This window comes from Leptinotarsa decemlineata, unplaced genomic scaffold (genome assembly GCF_025532065.1).
Source record: "Leptinotarsa decemlineata unplaced genomic scaffold, Ldec_3_MD MMD2_tig00000010_RagTag_RagTag, whole genome shotgun sequence".
Classification (NCBI taxonomy): Eukaryota; Metazoa; Arthropoda; class Insecta; order Coleoptera; family Chrysomelidae; genus Leptinotarsa; species Leptinotarsa decemlineata.
The window spans coordinates 11878894-11891408 of record NW_027412538.1 but is presented as its reverse complement, the minus strand read 5'-3'; the positions used below and the strand labels follow the sequence as shown (position 1 = coordinate 11891408).

General features: G+C 36.1%; 1 protein-coding gene across 1 annotated transcript in view; it reads right to left on the bottom strand.

The window, feature by feature from the left end:
• Gprk1 (G protein-coupled receptor kinase 1) overlaps positions 1-12515 on the bottom strand; it is a 184305-nt gene that overhangs the window by 170921 nt on the left and 869 nt on the right. The window lies entirely within an intron of this gene.

The window sequence follows — 12515 nt, the reverse complement described above, 5'->3', positions numbered from 1 at the left end:
TTCCAGAAATTCACATAAGTTTTCAGTACTTCTTGAACATTTACCACAGAGTAGGAAGGATTTTTCCAGTAAAAAAATAAACACAAGACGAGATGGGCTGTACGGAATCATTTTTATTTTATTTTACTTTATTTTTATCGTTGTTTTAGTAATGTTAAAGATTTGGGGGTACGATATGACTCAACCCTATCATTCAAAAATCATATTGAAATGTTAGTCTCTCAGGGCTTACGGAGTTTGGGTTTTGTATTGAGGCAAAGTGAACATTTCAGAAATTACCAGTCATTAGGATATATAAAGCTCTGGTGAGACCCAAACTCAAATATTGTGCAGCCGTTTGGCACCCGTATCATTTTATATATAAAAATAATTTGGAAAAAATTCAAAATAGATTACTGCGGCACAAATAATACACTATTAATGTCCGAACTCGGCTTTGTCCAACCCCCTAGAGAATTTTTTACTGGTTTGAAAAATTATATATCAAGTGTTAATCAATAGCTTCCCTGTCATATTTTTGAATGTATAACTTTTTTATTTTTTTCTTATTACATAGGTATAGCTTTAGTTTATTTTATTGTATACTGGCTATGAATTTACGATACATCTATAACGATTTTCTCATGTAATTAGGTTACACCTGTATGAGAATAAATAAATAAATAAATACTACTTATTGGTCGTTCTACCATGTGGCAAGAACTTCTGATGCTCTACGCCGCGGTAATCGAAGACAACAGTGAGCAAAACCTTGATATGTGATCGAACTTGGTATGCTTTATTTGGTTTTGGCTCTTCTGGGCTATCCCATTTGGACGATGGGACTTTGATTGCGATGTCATAACCATATAGCCATGATTCGTCACCAGTGATGATTCTTTTGAGCAAATCTGGATCGTCCTTGACATCAACAATTCCTGAGCGATGCTCACGGAACGGTTTTTTAGCCATAATTGAGCAATTTTGTAAAGAAATTCGCTCCCACACGCTTCATCCTGAAATTTTCCAAAAAGGTTGGAATTAAATACTTTCCCTTTGCACTGAATCATTTTGACCACTACTGAAGTTTCGAAAACTGACTTTTTTTATGTATTGCTCTGAAACCGGTTGAGATACGCAAATTAAATTTGATGGGTGTTAAGAATTAATTATTGCACATTTGTTGACATGCAATTAGGAATTTCATGTTCATCATTGACGCGCAGACGGTTAATGACCTCTTTTTTAAGAAAACCATGGTACGCCACTGAGATATTTCAAAGAAAAAATCATTTTTGAATTCCTCGTAGGTACACTTTGTGACGCACAATCTCTCCGGCCTTCTTTTGTATAGGACGCTGTTTCTAGATTTCAATCTTCCTTGAAGTTCAGAAAAGATCGTAATTTTATAATTTCTTTATTTATATCAACGACAAAAGTTCAAAAAATCACTTGATTTGAATCGTTGGATTTCAATCAGGCCATCCAAGTGTTTCATCCAGGTTTTTACTTATACGACTGTAATCAAAACTAAAGATTGTATTGAGGAGAGATACATACATACAGTGTGACCCATTTTTAATGGAAACACCCCCCTAAAATTTGAGGTTGTGAATCGATTTTAATAATTTTTTTTTAATGTCAAGTACTAAAAGGTCTACCTTGGGACAAAATTTGAAGTGTTTATTAAAGTTTCAGGGCATACTACGATATTTTTTCTTAGTCGAATATCGGGATTTTTTATTAGCGATTTTTTTATTGAAGAAATCACTACGCCACTGGATTCAGAGTGCCTCTAAATAGGTGTGACCAAAATTTCATGAAAAAATATTCATTATTAACAAAGTTATGATAACTCACACAGCTAACAGTCACAAAAAACACCCTATATCAACAGATATAGCCATGAGAATATTTTTTTTTATGATTTCAACAATAAAGTGCCACCAAATGGAAAAAAAAACAAATAGCGTAAATATTTTTAATGAAAATAACGGAATTACATTCAAGTTTTCACGCAAATTAACTAAAACTAAGACCTAATATTTCAATTTAAATCTTAGTTGCCATGGAAATGATATTACAGTTTGACACTGACACTGAAAGATTTAAGTGTACTATTGTCAACAATATTCACCTTACAGTTCTTCGAATTATTTTGTGTCATGGCTGCAAGATTGAGCGTAAGAGAGAAAATTGAAATTGTACGCCTTTCGGGAGATGACGTTAGAAGTGCTAGAGAGGTTTGTAGAGTATTTAATGAAAGACATCCAGATCGTCCTCGTATTAGCTGCGGTACGGTAAATAAAATAAATAAAATATTCAATGAAACTGATGCAGTATCAAAAATGATGTTAAAAAGTAATCCTGTACAAAGACGAAACAGGAATGACAGGAATGATCAAATCATTTTAGATTATTTCGGAAATAATCATAATGCCAATATAAGGAATGCCACTTTAGATTTGAATATTCCACGAGAAACTATTCGGAGATGTCTCAAGGCGAAGAATATTAAACCTTTCAAGCCAAAATTTTTACACACACTTCAAGAAGGCCACGAAGCAAGACGCCTGGAATATTGTTTATGGGCCCAAGGGGAATATTTAAACAATAGAAATTTACTAAAAAATATTTTATATACCGACGAAGCCACTTTCACTACAAATGGAGTAGTGTCATCACAGAATTGTCGCTATTGGGCACCGTATAATCCTAACTGGGTAATAAACTATAAAAATCAACGTCTGGTGTGGGATATTGAACGAATAAATTATTGGTCCTTTCTTTTTTGAGGAAAACATTAATGCGCAGAGGTTTCTATAATTTTCAAACACAGAGTTGTGGATGCTATTCACGAGCTGCCAATCAATGAACGATCAAATTTAATTGTCCAGTTAGGTGGGTGTTCAGTTCATTATGCCAGAGCTGTGAGGCAATGGCTTAACGAACATTTTTCAAACCGATGGATAGGCCGTGGTAGTCCATTTATAGAGTGGCCACCCAGATCTCCAGACCTCACAGTTTTGGACTTTTCTCTCTGGGGACTTCTCACACAAGAGGTTTACAAAAACCGCTCAAGAGATAAAAATGAACTTTGTGCAAGAATTCGACAGGTATGTGCAGATTTAGCCCTCAGGAACTAAGGAACATAATCAGAAACATTCGTAAGCGCTACGACACATGTATCGAAATATTTGGTGGATTAGTAGAGGCTACTAGAATATGAGTTAGAATTAATTGTTGCACTGAATCGAAACATTTCAATAATTAGTTATTAGTTACGTTTATTAACATTTTTTACTTCATTGTTAGTTGAATTGTGTGAATGTAATTCCGTTATTTTCATTAAAAATATTTTCGAATTTTTGAGTCATAACTTTGTTAATAATGAATATTTTTTCATGAAATTTTGGTCACACCTATTTAGAGGCACTCTGAATCCGGTTCAATAAAAAAATCGCTAATAAAAAATCCCGATTTTCGACTAAGAAAAAATATCGTAGTATGCCCTGAAACTTTAATAAACATTTCAAATTTTGTCCCAAGGTAGACCTTTTAGTACTTGACATTTAAAAAAAAATTATTAAAATCGATTTACAACTTCAAATTTTTAGGGGGTGTTTCCATTAAAAATGGGTCACACTGTACAAGAAAATTAGTATTTCGAAACACTCATCTCTCCCAACTACCTGCACAGTAGGTTCTGGTAAATGCCTGCCAAAAAAACAATGACTTTGCCGGCTAAAACCACGCCGGATATTGAATTATATCCGACAGACATTTATGCAAGACAACTCACAGAGGTTATGGCAGATGTTTCTTGTTCATCGTTCTGCCCGCCCAAATATTCATGGCAATGATACAAAGAGGAAATTCATTCTAATTAATTCACAATAGTCGACGACTCTGACGCAGCTATTTTATATCGCATCTAAATGTTACCAGATATAATTAGATGCGGTTTCTGATTATTGAACTAAGTTTTAAAATAGCTTTTGCTAGTGTAAATACGACATTTTATTTACACTTTATTCAGTATCGCCCCGAAATGTGAAATTCGGCGAATAGTGTTACATTGTTTTTTCGAAATTGTTTTATGAACCAGCAGCAACATTTTGAACGAAAAATAATTGAAGGAAAAGCCATCGAACGAATCGACCTTTGATCGGCAGCCGGTTGACGGTTGTAGTTCTTATGAGAACGAAGCATGGTTGACAGAAAAATAAATTTCAACCCCTTTCTTAATTACAATGAGTTGTGATTGTGTTTTTTTTTAACAATTTCCCACATACGTCACAAAATATGATATAAACGCATAGCGGTTAACTAATAGTAAACCTTAATTACAAGAAAGTCACTCACAGCAACAACAAAACTTCTGGAAAGTACACGCCATAGTACAATATCGACTCCAATACGCTGTACTGAGCTAGGGTGGTATTTTAGATATCCACCTTAAGAAAGCTGAAGTACTACAAGGAAAAATACTTAAAATGATGTACAACAAAAAAAATGACTATTCTTCTGATCAAATTTTCATTTTCTCGAAGCTACTCGATATCAGACAAATATATACATGCATAACTTAATCTTGTATATCTACAAAAACAAAATGACACTTCGACCAATTAGACCCAAAAATCATAGTCGCACTAAATCAAAGGGTGATGTAGAAGTGAACGCAACAAAAAACCTATTGGTCAACACTCATACAAATACCGCAGTGGGAAAATCTTCAACTTCTTACCGCACATGAACAAGACCTACATTTATACAATAAAAAATATTAACCTACTCAAAAACATCTTCAAAAAGAATGTACTCAATATTAAAAGGGACATCGTTCATAACATTCCTATAAAAAAATAAAGATGACAATAGTTATCTTAAGTTCAAAATCTGTTATACTTTCCTTTTATACCGTTGCACATTTGCACTTCTCACTCAAATATACCTATCAGAGTACTGTAATTTAATATTATATTTATATTCATAATTATCTTTTATATACTTCTAACTATTTTATATATACACTATATTACAAATAATTGTATTGTTTCTCAATTCAGCTCATTAATTATGCATTTCGTAATAGAAGTCCCACGCATAATTTCGGTTTTAGTGGGTTTCTCTGTCACTGTATTGCATTTCTTAATGTCACTGTTTCAAATTATTGTAATATTTAATGTATTTATGTATGAATAAAGCTACACACATCGGAAAAGTCTAGGGATATTTTTATAACATACTAAATATCATAAAAATAAATGCATGAGGTCGTTTAATTTCGATTAAATTGGTACACTCGACCACCCTGTAGATTTCTATGGGTTGAACAAAGCCTGCAAAAACAGTAACTAATCTTTTATCAAGTTTTTTACAAACTGTAGGTTTTCGGCTAAAATGAATAATCTGAAAGTGTCGAGTTTGTACATTCTATGCAGTTCTTGCTCAGCAATTAAACTGGAAATATTGTGCTTTAACATGGAACGCCATCACTCATCATTGGCTGAGATGAATAGAGCTGTAGGGCTTCTTCAAGGTGGCATGCGACAAAATGATGTAGCTCTTCGTTTGGGGGTCTCCCAAAGTGTTATCAGTCGATTGTGGCGGCGTTTCCGTGAAACTGGCAGTCCAGCCGAACAACATCCAGGGCGAGGACGCACTACAACTGCAGTTCAAGACCGATTTTTGGTCTTAACCGCAAGAAGACAACCGACAATCACAGCACCTGAGTTGGTTAACGTGTTGCAGCAGACGCACCAGGTAACCATTGGTCGTGATACTGTCAGAAATCGACTGCATGAAGCAGATCTCCACAACAGAAGGCCACTTAGATGTCCACCTTTGTCGAGAGGCAATCGCGGTAGAAGATTAGAGTGGTGTCAAGAACATCAAAACTGGGATGCAAATGATTGGGCCACAGTTTTGTTTACAGACGAATCCAGATTTGGATTTCATCCAGATTCTGGACGAGTAAGAGTGTGGAGACGACCTGGAAATAATGAACGTTTGAGACACGTCCAGGAAGTCCACACATACAGAGGTGGTACAGTAATGCTATGGGGCGGAATCATGATCGGCGGCAGAACCGATCTCTTTTTTCCAAATCGCTCCCTCACAGCTCGACAATACCTCGACACCATTCTTCTACCTACCGTCCGTCCGTTTGCTGGTGCTGTTGGTGAAAACTTCCACCTAATGCACGATAATGCTCGTCCACATGTCGCGCGTCTAGTGACTGACTGGCTCACCAACGAAGGAGTTGATGTATTTCCATGGCCAGCACAATCACCGGACCTGAATCCCATCGAGCATGTGTGGGACATGCTTCAACGAAGAATTACCCCGCATATGGGGAACATTCACACAACGTTTCAATTGAGAGAGCTTCTAATCGCTGAATGGGCAAATGTACCTCAACAAGACATTAACAATCTCATTTTGTCGATGCACGATAGATGTAGGGCCGTAATAAACCAGCGTGGAGGCCATACTTTGTACTGATTCCAATTTTTTTTGTATTATGATTTTTTTTCGGGGTGCCAAAGAAGAGCCATATTTTTAGTTTTGCTTATATGCGCACTCAGTATTTTTGACCATTTAATACATTTTATTGTAAGTTACATTCGTTTAATAATCACCTGTCAACTTTTTTTTTCCTAAAGCGATCTAAAAAAAAATTATTGCCATTTTTAAAAATATCCCTAGACTTTTCCGATGTGTGTATTATCAAGCAGGAAAGACTTCAGTTCAAATTGAATTCCCACATATTATTACTACATTTATTCAGGGTTGTAACGGAGGCCGCGTTAACGGGTGCGGAGGTGCAAAATTTCCGCCGCACAGTGGAAAATATGACCGATTTTGGTGGACAAAATTCTGAAACTAGTCCATATTTAACCTTTGGGGTCCCAGATCACAGAAAAAATAATAAACAAAATCTAATTAATTTTTTGATACTGTTGTAAATCATGCCCGAATGAAAATAACGCCGGCCGCCGCTGGTAGCCATAAACTAGGCGTGACATGGCTAAGAGCGCGCGAGTGTACGATGATTCCCCGCCAATCGAGAAGCAGCGAGAATGTTACAGACTTCGACAGAACTTCATTTCGACAACATTCGATTACGATATTTAAAGGCTAGTCACGAGGATATCGGGACAGTCAAGTGGAAGCAACAGTGCGCTACGCAAAGTGATCTAGTAAGACGATACACATTCAAATAATAGTTGAAGTTTTAGTTGAAGTGTTTGTTGTATTTAAAGTGAAATAAAGTTAAGTTTGATTATTCAATGTAGTCAATTATTGGTCAACCCCAACGTAATATTTGGTGTCAGAAGTGGGATAATTAACTGAGAATTTACTATTATTGGGTGAACACAATGAGTGTCGATTACGACGAACTTGATGAAATGTTCGAGGCTTTGCAAGCGAGCCTGGCAGAGAATGAAAAGCGCAGAAGAGAGGAAGATGAACGCAGAAGACAGGAAGATGAACGCAGAAGACAGGAAGATGAACGCAAAGAGAGAAAGAACGATTACGCCGAAACGAAGATCATAAATTATTACTAGATATTCTGGAAAGAGGAATATCGTAAACTATTGGTAAATATTCAGAAAAAACAAGAAAAAGACAATAAGATGTACCTTCATTTATTTGAAGATTTGAAATCTTCCCAAGTGAGTAAAGAAAAGGTACATGAATTGATTCAGGAAGAATTTGAGAAAGTATTTCAGGAAACAAAGGAGGGATTGGAACAAAGAATCGATGAAAAGTTTGATGGGGTTGAAAGGGAACATGAAGAGGAGCTTGAAGGGGTCGAAAAAAAAACTGAAGATGTTTTCGAAAAGCAAAGAGTCACGGAAACGCAGATAGCCTCGCAAGAAGATCATGCCCGACATCCAGATGAAAATTTTGCCAAAGCCAGAAGGACAACTACCAGGAGAAAAACTTCCCATCAGACGTGATAAAGTAGCGGACAGATACTCATTTATGGACAGCTCTGATAGGGAGGTAAGCTCCCCTACCTCCCGCCGCTTCGGGTTCCCTTTGACCCGAAGGGTAGCAACCTGTAAGGGTCCCTTGTCCAGGGATACTGACAGACAATTTGAGGAACCACCTGTCCATGGTGTGGTACGGTCGTTAACAGCCTCTGAGGGTGACGGTACCTTCCTGACGAGGCAAGACATCATCATAGCGCAGAAGGAGGATTCCATCTTTAAAACTGTTCGAGAATGGATTGACAAAGGTGTGAGGTCGGAATGGCTAGAGATTTCCGAGCACGGCCAGCAGGAGAAGGGTTACTGGCTTTAATGGGACTCCATGAGCATTCGAGATGACCTACTCACTCGGAAATGGGAAAGTCCGGATGGAAGAACCCACAAATCCCAGTTCTGACACCAAATGTTGCGTTTTTTTCCCGTGGGTTGACCAATAATTGACTATACTGAATAATCAAACTTAACTTTATTTCACTTTAAATACAACAAACACTTCAACTAAAACTTCAACTATTATTTGAATGTCTATCACCTTACTAGATAACTTCGTGTACCGCACTGTAGGTTCCACTTGACTGTCCTGATATCCTCGTGACTAGCCTTTAAATATCGTAATCGAATGTTGTCGAAATGAAGTTCTGTCGAAGTCTGTAACATTATTCTCGCTGCTTCTCGATTGGCGGGGAATCATCGTGCGACTGTCACGCCTGGTTTATGGCTACCAGCGGCGGCCGGCGTTATTTTCTTTCGGGCATGATTACAACAATACGATTGGCGAGCGCCTAGTGGTTAAAAATCAATGTTTTTGCTAAAATCTAAAATGTTCCTACATTTAACGTTTGAAGTCCCAGAATACGAGAAAAATAAAACAACAAATCTAATTATCGACTCGGAGTGGCGTAAATCTTCTAATAGATGTATGAGCTTTGACAAGTAGGTTGGATAACTGAAATACTAAAATCAGAGTCATCTGAATCAAGCGAACTAGAGTATTTATTGAAGAAATCTTCTAGTGTTCTGTGACATTTGCCCCACCTTTCCGAAATTTTGTCGGAAAGACGGGAAATTAAAATTTTCAAAGGCCCAATAAATTTCAGCAAGTGGTCTTAGCGGTTTTTTTGGAAAACTTAACCCACTCTTCAAAAAATGTCCTCCTCGTGATTCAGAATGTTCAAACATAGTTTTTCGTTATCGAATAGGGGCATACATTTACAAATTGCTAAATTAACTCTACGGGTAGATTGAAACGTATATTCAATAACGAGTGTGAAAATATAATGTCTTACCTGTCTCAACAATGTCCATTGTTAAATAAAAGCAAAAATACTTTGCGGTACACACACCTTGAACATAATAAATGGCCGCCGAATAAAGATGATCCCTTTGCCAATTATTAAGCACTTGTGCAAACAGGAATGATTCACACTACTATTTATTTGTAAACACGGTATGGCGAAAAATATTATTATTAAGCGTCTTACCAACTAATATAATAAAAAGGTCAAGCACTCAGAAATTCTAAACTTTTGACTTGATTTTCGTCCACCTGAATTGGTGATTTTGTCGTGGATGCGTCGCGAAAGCGGAGGTTAACGGAGGTAGAGGTGTCTATATAAAGAAAAAAGTATCATTATTCATTCGTCGAATAAAAAATACACGTGGGTGATCTTAACTAATGAGAGGCAGCACATTCTCTTTCCGTTTTCAAAATCTAAAAGATCATTGGTGGAAATATGTACCTATATTTACTTTCCGAAGCATTTACGATGGGCAAAACTTCAGAAACAACCTAATAGATGTAACATTCACAGAAAAATTTGTTTCAGTGCATTTCATAAGTATACAATAAACCTGTACGTCCAAAGAACTAAGTAATAAAAACGTCAGCAGTTGCACATATGCACATTGCAGATATTTTTTACGGTTGTCTGATTATGAATTTCGGAGCGGAACTGAAATATTCATCTAGAACTAGTGGATTAGAATTTGGCACTCGAACTGTTTTCATTAAAATTTTATAGGTGTATATAAATTATGACAGAAAATGCTATGGAGAAATATTGGCAGAGTAAATGTCAATAACGAGACTTAAAGTACTTAGTGTATAATGCATTCCGTTGCGAAAAACATATATATGAATTGTTGAAACACCCTCTGTTTGATCTATCAGAACTACTTTGGATTTTATTTAATTTACTAATTTTATAGTCTATCTAGAATTGTTCGCTCTTCCTTCAACAGAGGTTCTATTAGCTTTACGTTAAGCCCTTCATTAGTTCGGACTTCCATTGTCTAATATGATATGAATTGATTTGAAATCCCTGAAAAAAATCTGTAAAAAAATCTAAACAAAATAAAAAAAAGGATTAGCTGAAAAATAAAAATTATATTAGGCAAAGAAATTACAATGAAATAAAATACAAGCAACAACCAAAAAATACAAAAAAAAACTATTAACCCGAGATGAAATTAAAAAATTATCAACAAAAATGAATAATTTAAAATTAAAAGATTCCAAACCAAGTTACTACACGACGTTTCGAGTGTTAGTATCCACAATCGTCTTCGGGTGATAACTGGACTTCCTCCGAGATCTGACTATTTATAGATCATTCGAGTGCTTTCACCTATCCCTTCCCTCGTCTCTCCGCTTCATCGGTTTTGGCGGAAGCTGACCGTTTGGGGAGTTGGTTGTGTTCCGCTTGATTAGAAGTTTCCAAATGTTGCGTATCTCTACGCTAGTTTAGCTAAATGCGTTTTTAGATAACATATATGCGGCTTCTTTGAATTTTCTCCTAAACCAGTGTTCCTCCTTGTGGATGATTTCAGCTTGAGCCCACTTGATGCAATGCAATGCGAACTTTCAATGACTTCTTAGTTTCACCGATGTATGATTGGAATCGCAGTCCGCGTTGGGTGGCCTGGTTTTCTTATCCTTTTCGACAATCCTCTGATGTAGGGGAGTACAAGTACTGGTTGAGGCGGCTTCTCTTCCTAGTGGAGTTCTTGCTGTTTTCTAGCTGAAGCCTGTTCTACCATCACTCTGGAGTAACCATTTCGTTGAAGGTCGTTTTTGATGATGCCTAGTTCCCTTTCGAGACCTTCCTTTGTATTACAGAGCCGGAAATCACGGTCTAGTAGAGTCTTGATGATTCCTCTCTTACTCGATTGATGGTGGTTGGAATCCTGATTCATTTACTGTCACATCTGAGTGGGTTTTCGATATACAGATGTTTCCCATTATGGAAGTGATGGAAGGACTTACGTTGTTGATGTGCTTCAGGAAGGTGTCTAGTTCTGCATTCCCATGGTTCCATATTATGAAGGTGTCGTCCACGTATCTCATCCAGACTCGGGGCTTCTTGTGGGCTTCTTCAATGGCCAGAATTTCAAACCACTCCATATATATGTTGGCTATGACTGGTGAAAGTGGCGATCCCATTGGCAGTCCCTCATCTTGTTTGAAACCCTCATCTTTTACAGATTTTTTCAGGGAATTCAAATCATTTTATATAATATCAGACAATGAAAGTCCGAACTAATAACAGGCTTCGAATGTGTCGCATTTGGCTAGAATGCATCATTTAAGTGTTTTAGAACACTAAAAGTTCAGAAAGGTAGAGGGACTAAAGAAAATATCCGGAACTCGATCCCCAATGAACAAAAAATCAATAATGTTGTCATTCCTTATATGTCATCACTTATATGATTAGAATGATTACAAATTGCTAGAAGTTTACTACACATTTTATGGTACATTTTCATTAATTCTTATGCTCGTTTACCTGATGAATTTCCTGATCTTTCGTACCTTAATAAATGGTTTTCTATTGTATAATGCTGTAACAATTATCTGTGAAAATGAAACATGGCTTAGTTCAGTTGATACCTAATATTCTACCGTTTACAAAGGCATTTACTTCATCATAAAAAAACCAAGAGAGCACAGCATATTTTCCGCCACTTGTCTCTAGGATGACGCACCGGCATTTTCAAAATCAAACATTTGTTTCAAAACAAAACATATTCATAACAAAACATGTTAATTGAACGAACGTTATTTTTGAGGTGGAAAATCAGTTTTTCATCGACCTTTTTTGGGTATTTTCACCTTCCATTAGAATTTTCTTATTTTTAAGATTGTGGAAAGTACCCAAAAAACGTCGATGAAAACTTGCATAAATATATATGAAACACTTTAGTCAGCATAAATTTTACAATAATACAGTTTGTTTGTAATTTCAGAGCCTATTTCAAAAAACTATAAACAGAACCTTTTAAATTGACATTGACAACGTCTAATCAGGGTTAAAATATCACGTCTAATCAGGGTTAAAATATCAGAAACACTAAATATTGAAAATTATTCTACTTTGACATATTTTAGTATAAAATGAGTTTGGAATAATCACTGAATTACAGTTGAAGAAACAAAACCCAAGTTGCAATTGAATATTAAAACCCACACATGGAGCAATATCCTAATTCACTAATGAATTCCATAATAAAGATATTATCAGAAAAGTATTG